The 17,162-nt window shown below is 32.8% G+C and overlaps 1 protein-coding gene across 2 annotated transcripts in view; it reads right to left on the bottom strand.

The window, feature by feature from the left end:
• LOC137921591 (transcription factor sem-2-like) overlaps nt 1–17,162 on the bottom strand; it is a 111,152-nt gene that overhangs the window by 13,764 nt on the left and 80,226 nt on the right. Inside the window, exon 2 of one of the 2 annotated variants that reach the window (XM_068764392.1) lies at nt 10,819–10,878. The exons of the other annotated variant lie outside the window; for it this stretch is intronic. The gene's annotated coding sequence lies outside the window, so the exon portion shown is untranslated. The remainder of the gene's footprint in view (nt 1–10,818; nt 10,879–17,162) is intronic. 2 annotated transcript variants of the gene reach the window in all.

Raw genomic sequence — 17,162 nt, 5'->3', positions numbered from 1 at the left:
CTACTCTTATATTTTATTATAGCATCGACAAGGCTGCGCGCAAAATTTTAAGTGCAAGCAAAACCGGGACACAAAGCTAATCCTCACTAAATGTATGTACATATCCATAATTGTGTTTACCAGTTTGGTGTCTCCGAACATAGTCCAGAATTATTATTGTTTCATTGTACAAACACAATTATGCGTAACATCACTTGCAAGCAAATTCATACAGTTTATTCCTTTACTGCGATAGTTTTAAGTGTTACATTCGCTTGACGCTTTCGTTTTGTATGTCACTTTACATTGAATTTACGTTGGGTGGGACCAGAATAACATATGAAAACAATTCTTATTATCGTATTGCGCCTGCGTCTGCGGTTGAGCCCATAGTGCTTATACATTCCTTTTTTGGTTCCGATATTGATACGTTGAACACTAAAGTAACACTCGATGGAACAAAAATTTATTTTAGTATTCGTATTGGTTATTTCGAAATGTAAATATACGATTACTAATATATTTAATGCAGTCAGTACAACCTCACATTCTATTAAAGAAGACATCAATAAAGAAAATTAATATAGATTAGATATTGATGTGAATGTTCCAGAAAACACAAAACGGGAAGTTTTCTTTGATATCTTACATAGAACACAACTTTTACATGATTTGCAAAAGAAACAAGAAGCCATAGAAATTTCAGATAAGTAGTTTTTATATCTCGGCGAAGTGATAGTTATAAAATAAAATGAACACATTTCCAATTTTGCATGTTTGAAACAACTGAAGGGTTATGCTAACGAAAATAATCTAGAGAAAAACCCACGCGAAAATCCCTCGCGTTTGTGTATAACAACGGAAAATTCAATCGAAGTCCTTTATTGAAAATGAACCGTTTGAGAATTTCAATGCGCCCGAGTGAAGCCGCCTGGTGATTTATTGCCGCGGACGAACGAAAAGCCGAATACGTGATGTTGAACGCCACATTCTAACAAACCTTGGCCCGCATGTAACGCTCTATGATTTCAAAGGCGAATACCGAAATTTTGATCGTAAAAAAATAATAATATATTTTACTGAAACGAATTCAAATTTGTTACCCGAATCTTTCGACAACGTTACTGATATTACATCTAATGCGAAGTCTCATAACGACAAATATGAAAAATTTGATTTTTTAATTCCCATACATAATTTTGACGAACAAGGTTGATACGACCTAGTAATATTGAATTGAGGTCATATTGAAAATCTCTGGTAGATGTCTATGTCCAGCTGTGGACATGTTACCGTTAATGATGATAACGATAATGAATTCTCATAAAATCACTTCAATCTTGAATTAAACGATATAATTGTGTGATACTATAAACCTTTATAGATATACGGTTAACGTATATAGTCTATTAGTCTTTATTCATTGAACCTTATTTCTAGCAGTAGTAGTACAGCGGTAGAGAACTGTGACTTAAGATCATTGATCGTTGGTTCGATTACTAGGATATAATCTTATATATTTCACGGTTGTGCATTAATTATGTAGTATTCTCACAAGGTTTCAGAGGAGACGAAGCAGCCTTTTCTTCGTACCGGCGATTATGGTATAATCCCCCCCTCAGATATCTATAGGGAAGATCTATACCAGTGGGCGTCTATGAGTTGAAACGACAATGATTAAATTTCACTAAAGATATGAAATTGTGTTGTTTCTATTATACGAATTTGACCTTGTATATTTACAACATTGCATCTATAGACCAATTTACTAAGTTCGTGTCATAGCTTTAGTTTTATTTATAATTTAAATATCGTATGTACGTATATTTAAGATGCTAATATACGATGTGGCCTTGTTGGCAATTAATTTCAAGTAATTTTAGTGCTTATGTTATGGTAGTATTAAATATCATAATATTCTGCATAAATGTCTAGTAAACAAGTTTTGAACTTGCAATTATAGATATCACATCTAAATCTAATCGAGATATCGTGCTCACTGCTTCTTAAATGATATTTGCAGATTAGTTCCCCATGCTTTGTTTGGGGAAATGATGTTAAATTGCGGGTGTAAATATTATTTTCTGATTTTTTTATTGTTGCTCCTTCTTTCCTTACATCCTTCACAAAACCTTTGATTTTTGATCTTTCATACATAGCCTTACTTTCCTCATCTACATTCCTGATTGCACTTAGTTTCTACATCACAGCATATATTTATTTCTTTTCTTCGTTTACACTTTAGTTTACGATTTTTATTTATATTTTGTATCTATATATTTTATCCATGATCATCGATTTTTGACCTCACTCTTATGTCATTTTACTTTTGGTTTCTTAATGTTGGGCTTACCCGATCCCTAGTAAAAAGCCGCCTAGTAAAAGACCTTTTTAAGGTATTAAATCTCGAAGGCTTCTGGGGAACCTCACCCCCCATCTTGAACTTGTTAAATTTTTTAGCAAGAAAGTCGACCTATAAACAAATTTGTACATAAATGAAATTGTTAAAGAAAAAAATAACTTATTATATAAGATACAAAAGGAATTCTGTAATGATAATCTATAAGTCGACAATGGTGCGTGTAAAGCTTGGTACATAGCCCGGACTGTGACGAAACTTGATGGATGGCTGCGACGCCCAAAGCCAACGCAAGACATTCGAGTCAAACAATAATTGCTTCTCTAGAACGTATTCGAAATTGTTCTCCTTCACTGTCATATTTGACTGGCATAAAAACCTTGATATCTATCATATTATATTTATCTACTGACTTATTACGTATTTCAGAGAAATATTTTTGAAAAGTTTCTAATGTTAATGTTAAAACAAGCTCGAAAAATATTATGAACACAACGAATTTCTTACATTAAATATCCATATAGAACTCACTATATTTAAACGAACTTACACTTTAATTTTAAATACATAATTGACGTGAAATCAATATCAATATTGACATTTCACTATCACTCAAACATTCATGTGTTAGTTAAAAAAAAATTTCGAGCCTGATTGGTTGAGCCAAGAGTAATCGAAGGTTTATTCGCATATGTACAAAGAGTATTTATATGTTGCACAAACCGGACGCAACAGTAGCGACCTCAACACTCATGACGTCTGAACGAAACATCCAATCATGATTTTACATAAAAATATTGTGGAGGTAGTAGCAATATAGATCTGTTTAATTTTGATATTATTAATAATATTCCATAATTGATAAAGTAAACCGAAGTATGATTAATATTTCCAAATGAATTGAGTCAAGAATATAAATAAGTGAACGCTGTGTTTGAGATGATTAATAATATAATTAATATCAGTATTAGAAAATTGTATAGCAAAGATTGAAAAAGAAAATGAAGAATTTACAAATGTAGAATCTAAAATGCGCGAAAGGGAAGTAATAGAAAATATAACTGTATAGAACGTCGCATTCAAACAAAGGAGCGGATCATCTTAAAGAGGTCTTCAGAGGTACTACGTGGCCTAAACGTATGAAAATTGGACTGTCATCCGCAGAAATGAGCGCTGGTGTCGTATCGCCGAGACTGAGTGTGCAGTTGAGAGTTGTTTGTGAGAAATGTGAAAATTTCAAAAGCAATAGGTAATGTTAAACTTGTTCGAATATCGAACGAGATTTGTAGCTCTAATCTTGGGCATTACGTTATCTGTTTCTAAAATGTACATTTTTTTTGAAACTATACAAAACTTTAATATGTCTTTGCTTAACATTATTTATACACAAACACACAACTGCATTATAGACCACAGCAACGGATAAACAATAATTGAAACGCTTGATGAGAAGGTTGGCTATCGCAATTCTCAGTCCTCTACCGTCGGGATAATATTTCTCACTGATGAGTAGTGATAGCAGGAGTGATGAGCAGGAAATCCACCTCCATAGACTTCCAATTGCTTGCCAATATGCTGGGTTTTGCCAGTAAATTTCATTTGCCTAAGGAAATACCAAGCACAGGCCTTGTCGTTTCCAGTTGAAGGATGGTGAGCGAACCAATGAGACCAGAAGTGATGTCACATTTTTAAACTGTATGAAAACAAGTTATACATATCTATAACTTTTATATCTATATAGTTGAAAGTTATAACGGCTCGTACAATCGCGAACAGATCTCGGATAGGGCGAACGTTTGTAGGTCGTGCTTAGTTTGAATTCAAAACGCGTGTTCATATGAATAGACGATTATGGAGGGAAGGGGTCAAATTGACGGATCTTTAGTGGAGGTCCCCGTGGCTCTTTCTCGTCACGGTCCGTGGGACACGCGCGGAATCGTCAACGACATGTAAATGTTTTATAAGCGTTTCGTCTACGCTAATGTCGAAGGGGGAACTGAATCGGGATTTATGTGAAACAAAAATTATATTACATAAAAAGGTAACAATACACTTAATAACACTAAATTGGAAAATGGAGTCAGAACTGTGAGGATCCGTAGAAGATACTTTGAAAGAAAATTAACAGACATAGCCTTGCAGATGATCAAGTTAAAGTGATATTGAGTTTCGAACCTTATCGTTTTTTTATGGCACCCCTTTTGTGGAGCCTTTCGTTCCCCTCATGTATAACGGGAACGTTGCAACTCGGTTACACTATTTTTATATTGTTCTTTTATTTAACTTTCTCCTTTCATTCTTCACAGTGTCTATCTTTCGTCACATACAAATAGTCTTTCGTCCATCACCTTCCTTTTCACATCATCAGACCACTGTGGAGCCTTAACGTTTTCGGGTGGAGACTACAGACCAGCAAACGCAGCGTATAGTCTATCCATGTGATGAACGAACCTTGTTCAGGTCCTCGGAAGACAGTGGAAACAGGTCAGCCTTAAACCTGTCTTATTAAATATCTACAAGAGACCTGTGATGATGAACATTAGGATATTCGATGAACGATGATACGACAATTAACGGTACAATGCTGATTTGACTAAAAACAATTGGTCACTATTTTCTTAACGCGAATAGACTATATACAGTTATTCATAATAAAAAAAAATAGTTTTGATATTGACTTTTCGCGCTTGGCGAATGATTTTTCAAATGAAAACTCGCAATTTAATTTCCATCCGACTGAACGTTACACAGCGATAAAAATATAATCAAAACGTAATTTAATATTCATGTATATTATACTGGAATTATTACGATAATAATAAAAAAAATGTATGTCTGTTGAACATCAGACTTAGACAGATGTGTGGAAACATCTGTTAATTTGCAGATATAGTGTTTTAAGTGGGTCAGTAATGTATTTGACAATGCTAAATGTAACCTTCGTGATGCAATCAGCAAATATATGTATAAATGTATTAGTAGGCCAAAACACGGTTAATAAAAATGTTTTTTTTTTATATAATTGTTCCATGAGAAATCTAGAGTGATGTTCTTATATGAACCCATATACTCGTAGAATGAAAGCGTGAGGCAATTTGCTAGTAGCGCCATCTATCGCCACGTTAGATTTCAGCGTTCCGAAATATACGGGATGATTGATTATAAGCGTAAAAGGTTTAAAAGGTTCTATGTACCGTTCATGTATCAGCAAAAAGATTTTACATCTATTTAAAATCATCCCGTATAAAGTAATCACTTTGATAAATGGTATATCAATTTATTTTTTTCTATTCGAATGTTACAGCCTTTTAACTTATGGCAGTACAGATCTAGTCTGAATTCTGAAAACACATTTCATTACGTATGTTTTTATAAAGTTTATTATTGATTTATACATTCACCCTTTAAAAAATTTTACACCTATTTATAATCACGCTGTATATTGTTTCGTTTTTCAAACTTTAAGTTATTACAAAAAGTTGTTGTTAAAATTCCATAGCTAAAGGATGTGAATACAACAAAAAGGTATATAAAAAAAATAATATTCCATACGGAATCGAATGTAAGTCTAGAAAATAATGTTCTAAAACAGCTGCCCCGACGAACCTAAGTGACCTAAGCCTCTCAATAACTTAAGCTCTTCAAAGTATATTTACTGTAACTTGGATAAGTTGGACTTTAATAAATGGGATTAAATGTAAACAAAATTGGACAGCGTCCAACAAGAAACTTTGACTGGCCACTAACACTAGCTAGATTTTCTTTTAAGTTGTTATTTAAAAAAAGAACGTCCAACGTCCGACGTCTGGGCAAAGTGAACGCTCGTAATAATTCGGGCATTGTGCGAGTGATTTATTTGTGCTTTTTGTCGGGCGGCAAAACAAGAGCGGTCGAGTTTTTCCAAACCGCCCGCGGGACCTTCGCCTCACCTTCTGCGCGACGTCGCTGCCGACCCATTATTTGTGAGCTGACGTGAAGCGAAAAAAAAAATAACACGGAGTTATTACTTCTCGTGCGTGATCAGGCAACTTCGGTAGCGTTGGCAAAAAAAAATATTCACTTATTCCACACAGTGATCGCTTATAGATTTTAACATAATGTAGTCATCAACTTCTCTATGGTGTCTTGACCATCTGTCAAACAATTAAAAACATTGTTGGGTGTTATGAACGTATTTTACAAGAACGTAAACAGAGCGTTACCCAAAAGACAATAGATGTATTTTTCCGTAAAAAATAAGAGTATGTATTGCATAAAGTGTTCCTAGAATTAAAGTGATTGATTAAAATGATTTGTATTTTTTTGTAATAATTTTTGACTATGTTTAATCATAAACCTCGTTATACGCGAATTTCAGTTAACGCGATTTTTTTTGGAACGTATCCCTCGCGTAAAGCGGGGTATTACTGTATATATTACATTTCCTATCATATAAAAATAAGTCTCAAAAATAATTAACAACGTTAATTTTCTGATCGTTTACTGTCTAACCCTGCAGATTTTGCACTGCCAGAAGATATTGCCCGATCGCATTATAATAGTAATTATAATATAAGTATCCCTCCATAATTATATTTAGGGGAGGTAAATGCCTTGCTGTGGATATCTATGGGATGAAATACCAAGCTGCCACAGGCTCTGAATGTAGTTCACAGAAGAACTAGCCAATGACTCAACAACCATATAGTATATTCTCGAGTTTTGTAGTCAGCAATACATTTTGCACTTTTTTGTTACTTTTTTTGTTGATAGTACCTGTGACTATGTTACGTATCTAGAATAGACCGGTAACACTATATATAATATTAATATTGTTTATCTGACGTTTCGTTTGCCCGGGGCATACGCTCGACCTTGACGTCTTGTGATCGTGGGTTGAAATGATCACTTTTTAAAACGATGTCCTAATCTACTTGTAAGACTTCATAACGGACATCTGTTTAAAAGGATATATCTTAAATATTATCATGAAAATCCGCAGGAGGTCCGCTTTTGGACGTAACTTCCTATATTTTCTGTATGTGGCATTTTATACGATCTTGTCTACTACACACCTTTTGGACGGACGTCATACGGTTGCCATTTCGTGAACTCCATGCGACACATCACCTGTCAACTGCCGCTTCTATGTATATACTATCGTCGTTCCTAATTTTTTACAGGATAGACATTCCATGGATACCACCTAAACATACACTTTCTCTCTCCAATCCATTCCTTCATGTCAATACAAAACTACATTTAAAGGTGTTAAATATGAAGGGAAAAACTGGAAATTGTAGTATTAGGGCAATAATTGGCAATGTCAAGAAAAGAAAGCTGCGTTATATTCCTTGGTAATACAAACCTCTACCGAACAGAGAATTGTGGCTTCAAACATACGATGCCTTTAACCACAAAGTTTATAAGATGTATGTTAATTAAAAAAAAAACGATTCACAGTCTACAGAACCTCTGGAATATAAAAACGGAACGACTAATGACGGTTATTCCCCAACTCCTCGATGTCTATAACCGCTAATTATGTTTTTAAGCGAACCAAAAACTCTTTCGGTATTCCCATTGAAGATAGAGAATCGTTTTTAAAAGTACCCACATTGACGTCGGAAGCTTGAAATTTGAATTTTGAATTTCGAATTTCGAACGATTCAATTCAATTCGGGCTAATGACAAGACTCGTCTGTTTCCTGACGAATGATTATTATTTCCATTGTGGAAGCAATTCCAGTGTTTGCAAATTTTATTAATACGCAGTCGCCATTAAGACGGTCGACTTCATTTATTTTGTAAAATCGCCTGGAGGTTGAGCTTAATACACAAAAGCCTTCTTTGGCCCTGAAAGTTTTAATTACCGTTATTGTTTACTCTGAAATCACACATTTATATATCTATTTCACTACTAAATGTTCAGCAGAAATCTATGAAGTTTTTACATTTATTTACGATCATCATTTATAATTCGATCTAGTATATACAGTATGTTTAGATACGTCATATATATTCTCGCCTATAAAAATGCAATCCGTCAAGAAAACTCGTATATATTTTCCGAAACGTTTTCATAAGCTTTTCATCACATTTCTGATGTACGTCTTCAAATCATTTCCTTTTGGATGCGGCATTAAGTTTGAAAGGGAGCCAAGAGCAGCCAAGGCGCGCCTGAGGTTACGCGGTGTCATGTCTCTGCCAAAAATTGTAGGAAAAAAAAGAAAAGACAACGGCCCGGCAAAACTAGTCGCCTTTGATTCGAGCACTGGCGCCAATTTCTTTAAAAGCTTCTAATTTGAATACGGTGTACTTTGAGAAATACAGCTGGTGTTTTTTTTTTTTTTGACTGCAATTCTAGACTCACACTATGCGGGTATTATTCACGCAAAAAACAATGCGACCGTCTGAAATTATTCAACCATTAACACTTACTTTTGTGACAGTCTAAAATTAAAACATACAGTTTCAGTAACTATATACAGGATGATTGTTTATCGGTGTAAAAGGCTCCAAGCCAAGCCAAGCTCTAAGTTTAAAACTTATTTCCAATCAACCTGTATATAGTGATCACTGTAAAATATGTGACACTTATTTTATATATTTAAACGCAACAGGCCAATAATTTTTGGCAGTGCAATATCTACAGGGATAGGTTATAAACAATAATTAATTTTAATATGTAGTAGTTGGCAGCAAATGTGCTAATATATTCACCCATATGTAGCCTTTACACTTATAACAGATCATCCTGTATAAGTACTTATCAATGTGTTAATGTTTTGTATGTAAGACAAAAATCACTTTTGGACATATTTCATTAGTGGACCAGCGGTTGAAAACTGGCTTCGATTGTAGGTACCAAGTTCCATTATACGATCTTATATAATTTACACTGTGTATTAATTATATAGCATTGCAACTGTTGATAAACAAGTTCCCGGAGGATGTAGTGTCTTCTGTACCATATTACCACACGGCCAAGAGGAAGGCTTTCCAGTGGGCGCCTATAGCCTGAACCAATATTCTGTTAGGTAAACAAGTGTTTACACAAAACAGATAATTGTTAATATATTAAACAGATCCCAAGAAGATCGAAGCGACATAATGACATTTTAAACTAGTTTTAATTTTATTTTATTTGACATTTAAAGACATTTAATATACATTTATAAATAAAACAGCTTATATTACTTACTTGACGGTTATTAATGGTGTAATAATTTTAAAATAAACAGGTATATAGACATGTTTATTAGTCATCTTGGTACATTGACTTCTGGTATATATATATATATATATATATATATACACACATTTGATTTGATTGTTATACTGTATTTCATTATTATTATTGATTCTTTTTAAATAGAATTCTGTATAATCTCCTCCGTGTGTATAAAAATAATAAATATCAGGAAATTAATTAAAAACATTTTTTTCATAATATCGACGGTCATAACCTAATTTTTACTTATTTCGATAAGTAAATACGATATATACAGAAACACTTTTTATACATACCAGATAACCGGAAGTGCAGAGATATATAAATAAAGATTAATATATAAATAAAATTTAAATATCTACATATACTATTTTTTTAAATATAATAAATAATAAAATATAATTATCATGATAATTCCGTTTACTTGTTTAATGCTTAACTAACAAACGCATTCGTAACAATATAAACAATGAAATTTACATATATATATATATATATATAAATTTGTAATACAATTACTTTTACGAACTACCCACAAATGAGGTAACTGTACCTCAGGTAAGATTCAGACGCAAATCTAGTTCCGCAGTCACTGGGTCAAGTTAGAAACTTGCTGGAAACAGGAATCTAAACTAGACGTGACAATTATCAATTATTAACCATTTAACTTGGGTCCGAAGTTAACATTAACTTGAACTAAACACACGCCTTTCCCCGCGTAACTGTGCAGTTAAATATAATTAAACCAGACGTCTTTTGCTCTACCCGAAGGGCGTGGTAGATTTGTTTGATAACGGATTATCGAAGTACAGTATTATTATACGTAATTTTTATAGTTAAATTATACAAGATGGACGTATTAATAAAATAGAACAAGAATAATTCAAAGAGCATCCCCATAATATATCTTTATAGATATAGCATAATCACAACGCTTGGTAAGAGAGTTGAAGATCGCAATGTTATATTATAGTAAGCAGAGAACGCTGTATATCCTCTGGAAACATGTTTGTGAGTAGTGGCAATCAATATAAGATTGAATCTCAGGAATCGAACCCGTGACCTAAGATTACAATTACCAGTCCTCTACCACTGAACTCGTCAAAAAGAACATACTTGTACATAATTCTATATTCAAAAATAAACGAGATGGATATATAAATAACAATAGGTTAGAAAAGGAAGGAAGTTACTGTAGCATCATTATCAGCTTGCGAAGATATTAATGTTACAGTTACCCCGTTACAGTAAGTAACCTTTACTTTACCGTCTTTGATCAAACTGTGGTCGTACCGAAGAAAGTTGTAGATGGAATGGTGAAACATACCTGAAAAAAATGAAATAAATTTAGCCGCGTGTAAACATCATCCTTATAAACACTGTGCAGGTTTCTTTGAACCAAATTTATAAAAATTGAGTTTAACAAAATACAGAGAAAAGTTCCTGATGTCTGAATGTGGACGAGAATCTATGGAACAGGTGTTCGAACTTGTCTAAGACAGAAAAATTCCTGTACCTGCTAATATTGTACATAAATATAGTTGTAATATAAAATATTTTTGCCCTAAATCAACGTAAAGCCAAATTACACGATAAGGCAGTTTAGCCAACCACTGACACCACATACGCAGTAGATACTGATACCATGATCACAAATTTATATGAAACAATATTTAAATTTAATCAGAATTCAGGATATCTGACGTAATTGCTCTTCTAAAATATAAAAAAAAAACTGTGATATCCAATAATTTGCTCAAAACCGAGACGGGTATACGTATCTTCTCTTTAAGAGGTTTGTATCATAGCAATAATTTAAAAGTCTAATGCAAATATTTTATTTAATTAACGATACGTGTTCACCTGCAAAATCCAGATGCTAGAACAGCTGCATGTAACAACTATATATATACTTTGATGTAAGACACGAGAAAGTTGTTCGTTTATTGTGTTATGTATAGGTCTACACAAATATACTTGTAGTGTCACTTTGGTGTCACTGTATTCCAGTTAGTAGAGGAATGAAAAGTGTCTTCTTGTGTCCAGAGCTTGGTTGACCCTTTAACTATTGGACCTCACACAATGTTTAGATCAGACTAAGAAAAATATAACAGATCCAAAAGTATCCTCTTTACCTAAATTTGAAGAAATCACTCACTTTACAGAAATTAATGGAATCTTTATATCTTAACTTGTGTGTGTTTTATTCAATGCATCGCTAATAAATATAAAACATATTTAGCAATGACAAGTTAGATATTGTAAAACAGATTTTGCTATTAACAAAAAAGAATATTAAAAAATGACCATTAAATGGATTTATTATCCGCATTGAGATTTTAAAGATTGCACCGTTTGCCAGTCAGAATATAAAAGTATGAGATACAAATTTGTAAAATTTGTCCTAAATATGTAATAATAAAACCTCATATCTACCGTTTACGTTCTAACAGATTGTGGATCTTTACTTTTTCTATATCCTTTCTCAAGTTATCACGAATCTAATTCAACTCTTGTTGATATACTTTCAACCTTCTTTAAGTCTTTTTTAACATAAGCTAAAAATCTTAGAGGATGAATGTATAGCACATTTATCAAAAATCTTTAAATTTTCAAAAACACTTTCATTAATTGATCATTCCGAAAGTCATGTTAAGTTATTTTCGAGGGCAAATCGTAAACAATAATTGATTTTGATATGTCGTTTTTCAAATTTTGATTTCTTGCTTTATTATCATTACGTTGTTTATTTCTGATATATTTAATTTTTAGATAGTTTTTAATTGAGAGCTAAATACTTACTTACTTTCACCTTTATATCTTTTACATCTATCAGTATAGTCGATAGCATACTTGTAACTAGGGCTACTAAATGTCGTTACTCTTTGATTACAGAAGCTAATTGAATATAATACTCGTCATGACCATCATTTATTTGTATAAACATAAACTTACGGAAAAATACTGAAAGAAAAAAAGACTTAATTATGAATAATTCCAAGTGCGGTGAAGCATTATTAATGTGAAATTTATGTTTTTGGTTCTTAAATTGAACGCAAACGCTTCGTGACTTCCTGCGTCATAACGTATTCAAGAATATCGCCTGCAGCTGAGGTCCGAAGGTTATCCAAGACTAACAACATAGAAGTGACAGTCTATTTGGATCAAAGTTTCTGCCTAAAACATCGACCTATAAATTAAAATTGCGTGGTTCTCACTTGACGTTAAGTATGATTTTTGTTATATCTAGAACTTTTAGTTCTACCTCTACTTTAAATTTCTTTCAGATCTTTCCTAAACTGAAACTACAAAGGTAAAAAAAAATATTTATCTTCTAATCATTGTTTTTTATTCTTTATTCTCTAAAGAATGGCTAACCACATTGGCCGAAGTTGCATTATTTAAAACCTCCATTCTTTCGTGTCATTCTTCAACTCTAACTGTACATTATTCAGTCATTCTACTACATCATCTGTTATGCTAATACGTCGCATTTTTTCGGGATCTGACGACCTATTTGGTCACTTCTTTGAGAACGTTAGCATCATATGTCATTTAATTCCTCTTACATACATATCTTTCTTTAACTGAATCTATATAAAAATGATATAAGTTTCTACGGTTGATATTGAATATTATAAAGTAATTTTTGTCCATTTTCGATGCATTTCTGCATATGGTTCATCTAGAGAAGTATATATAGTAAATTATGAAAAATAGTCGATTTAAATAATTCAACAAGTAACATTTTGTGAAGTATTTAAACAAATAGATTAAATCAAATGAGCAACAAGCAAGCTACAGGGTAACTGCCAAAATGATATATAAGTATCCGAATATATTGTAATTTTTAGAAATATTTTCAATGACAATTACAAGTCTAATATAATACAAATGATCTAATACGATACAATATAAAATACGAAATAAAAAACCGTCTCTCGAACTTATATGGCAGTGACAAAATCTCTTAAGGTCAGACTGTAGCATTGATAGTATTTTACTTAACTGGTTTCTGATCTTATATTACAGGTACGAACACAATCATAGACCCACGTGATATAAAATTTTGTCAATGTACATGAGAAATGCGGTAATGATGAATGCATAAATGTTGTAAGAAATTTAGTATCCATATATATAAAATGGTACACGTGAAAAATGTCATTAATGTCAAGAAATTACTAAACTAAGAAATTTACTTCTATTTAGTCACATTAATTAACATATTCGTAGTATAATTTGAATAATTCTTACGTCGTATTTATCTACTTTAGTTTAACAATAGCGAAAAATAAAAGGTCAATGACACATAGTTTTCATTGTACGCGGCAACGGTTTCAAAATCAGAATCTTTACAATAGAGATTGGAAGCCTTGGAAATGATATCTTGACTGTATTTGGTTTGTATCGCTAGAGCTCCTCCACAGTCACAATTTATGAGCATGTAAAAGCATAATGCAGTCTGGGGTCCCACTTTTATGGGTGCGTCCACCTCCAGTCGCTTGCTGCGCTCCATAGAGTCTCTACGTATTTATTGTGAAGCTGCTGTGAAGTTATTGCTTATATTTCTCGAAGAAAGCACCGGTTATAAAAGTTCGGTTAGTAAAATTCTAAATGAAAACATCACAATTTTTTTTGTAGATTTTGTCGTATCAAGGAAAATTTCCTCAGTGATCTTGGATACATTAAAATAAACCATTTCAACTTTTCAACTTACCAAACCAAACTATCAATTGATTATTAAAATTAAACTGTCCTTCTTCAGAAAAGTCGGATTGACTTTAATAAATGACATGTTAGCATACACTTTTCACACTTTGTTTCTATACCTTCAATAGAGCAAAAACAAAAAAAAACAGTTCATTTTTGAAGTATTCAGATGCGTGATAGTAGATTCATTTACTACACATGATTATGAATTGTAATATCCAATAACTATTGGTTTCAGAAATGTTAAATGACGTAATGATAATAAAATAAGAAAAGACAATTTCGATATTCGAACTACTACATTATTGATTGTTTATTATTTACTTTTTACTGCCACAAATTAATTCATATTATTTCTAGTAAAGTTACATAATTAGTATTAAAACGCCCAAAGAAAAGTCAGATGCTTTGTATGGTATGCTTTTTATGACTTTAATGTAAGATGTGTAATGTAGTAGTGTGAGGTACCAACGGAGATGAGTCTGGCCCCCCGACGTTAGGGAAAGATTAACGTTCTAAAACAAACATCCGTGCGGCCACGAGCGCTGTGTAAGCTAACTGGTTTAACAATACACGTGAATCCACGGCTGCATCTAAATGTAAATTCAGATGCACTTCAGCAAATACTATCAAAGACGTGACCGTGTTGGATATTTCAAACTAAACGAGTCTATTTGTTGGAATGTGTTTTGGCTCTTGTAGACTTCGGATTTCCGTTTGCCGTTTTCATTTTCTAATATTATTTTAATATGTTTATAGATTGAAAAAGAATCAGAAATTTAATAAAATATGAACTACCTATGTATAGTAACAAAAAAAATTGTAATAGAATGTAATTAAACATACAAATATGAGGTACATAATAAATACAAGAGTAAAAGTATTTTAGGAGCAAAGGAGATACAAGAAGTAGAAGATTGCTCAAAGGGGTAAATGTTTTCCGTATGTACAACAAATCAGATTAGCTTCGGGTAAAACTCTATCGCAATCATTTCAACGCTTTAATAATTCTAATAATTAATGATTACGTTATACTTCAAGATAGTGAGATTCAAAATTTGTATGTGACATAATAAAAGCCAGTCGATTTTAGAGACCGAGCGAACTTTGCCGGCGCTCACGAAAATTTCTGGACTCGAAACTTCGCAAGTTTCTGTACAATTGGCTTTATTATCATAGAGCAAAGTATGGAACGGAGTTAAAATTTTCTACCTCATAAAACACACTAAGACTTTGTTGATCCTACTGTCTGGATGCTCTTTGTAAACACGCTCGCTTACTTCGAGCACACTAAACGTCTGGCGATAAAATAAATTTAAACTATACAAAGGCAATTAATATTTCATGAGGCGAAGCGCTAAAGGACCCGCCGTCTTAATTCAAATTGGAGTTACATAAATTACTCTGTTTATTATATAAGCTAATATATTTCATAATAACATTAGATATGTGATAAGAAGGGTAACTTGATTTTAAAAAGGTAATATAACATTAAACCTTGAACTAAAACTAGTGATTAAAAGTTTGATTGCATATCCTAGTCTACAAGTTTTAATCATTGGATTATGAATAAGGAAATACGATCTGACTAGGACCCTACTAGTTGAACCGACGATATAGTTAAGTTTTTTTATACCCCACTATTGGAGGTCTCTCGGACCTCTATCTTTGAGAAGGACAGAGTAGTTTTATTTCATTTGATTTTTTTTTTCACATTACTTTTATTTGCGCGTTCTCAACATAGTTAAGGTTGTGCAAAGAGGCTGAATACAGGCAGTACAATATTTGTCATCGTATTGAACTTTAGGCGAGGAATATACCTTTAAGTGGAGGTCTGTCAGCTAAAAAGAAGACGAAGATCTGCAGACCAGAGCAAGCAACCGTTATAGCACAGGAGTTTGGACCTGTATACCTGGCACCTGTAACCGCAGCGTAGAACATCCACCCAGGAGGCGGGTTATGTACAGCAATGATATTCTTACGATATAGTCATGGTAAATATAAATAAAACCGTTAAAATGTCACCGTCAACAGTATCTGTTACTGAATAAATGTTAAAGAAACCCTCGCCTTTGGTTACAATTTTAAAATACGCCAACAAAGCAGTATTAAGGAAACAAATTCGAAAAGATCCGCGAAATAATAGCGACTTAGAGTCGCGTTACAAGAAAGAAAATAAGACGATCGACGATTCGACGATGACTATAAAACTGTGGAAAAAGCTAAAAGCAGAAGAAGAAAAAAAAAACTTTCGAACAACACGACCGAAGGGAACTTCGCAGCCCGAACTCGGGGCAAACAACTACACAAACGAAATGTACGGTTGTAAAAAAAGGCAAGATGAAATTTTATTTCCAAATCAAGCTATTTCGGAACGGTGTGGTTTTTTGAATTGATATTTTATATTAAATCAAATAAGTGAACATATAAATCAGAGATATGCATAACAGATAATTGAAGGTATTTAAAAAAGGAACATGAGCTCAATTTTTTAGTATTCCAGAAGAGAAATATTTTAAAAACAATCCAAAAATAAGAATTCAAGACAGCACTAAATTGAAAACAGATCTAGAGAACGAAATCGAGTCACCCGAATCGGGTTAAATATTTAAGAATTTTGTTAATAGCAGTATTCATAAAAAAATATTGTTGAATTAGAATAAGAATATGTTATCTGTTTAATTATAATGTCATTATTGAAAGTAAAAAATATTATCAATTTGCAAGATTCCACGGCAAGTGTTTCGGAGAAGCATTCTCACTTACAAACTTTACCATCTTTACGTCTGTATCAATAAGTTAGTTCGTATCCGGCGCATGAAATATTAAATTTACGCTGAAAATTTTCAGCTCATCCAACCGACGGGGAGGGGAAGTCCCGTAATTCACTGGCTGCCG

Source organism: Battus philenor, unplaced genomic scaffold (assembly GCF_028537555.1).
Source record: "Battus philenor isolate CCGP_79_NKW_IND1 unplaced genomic scaffold, ilBatPhil1.0.hap1 SCAF_19, whole genome shotgun sequence".
NCBI classification, from domain to species: domain Eukaryota; kingdom Metazoa; phylum Arthropoda; class Insecta; order Lepidoptera; family Papilionidae; genus Battus; species Battus philenor.
Note: the sequence above shows the minus strand (reverse complement) of the source record. Positions and strands in the feature narration are given on the sequence as shown.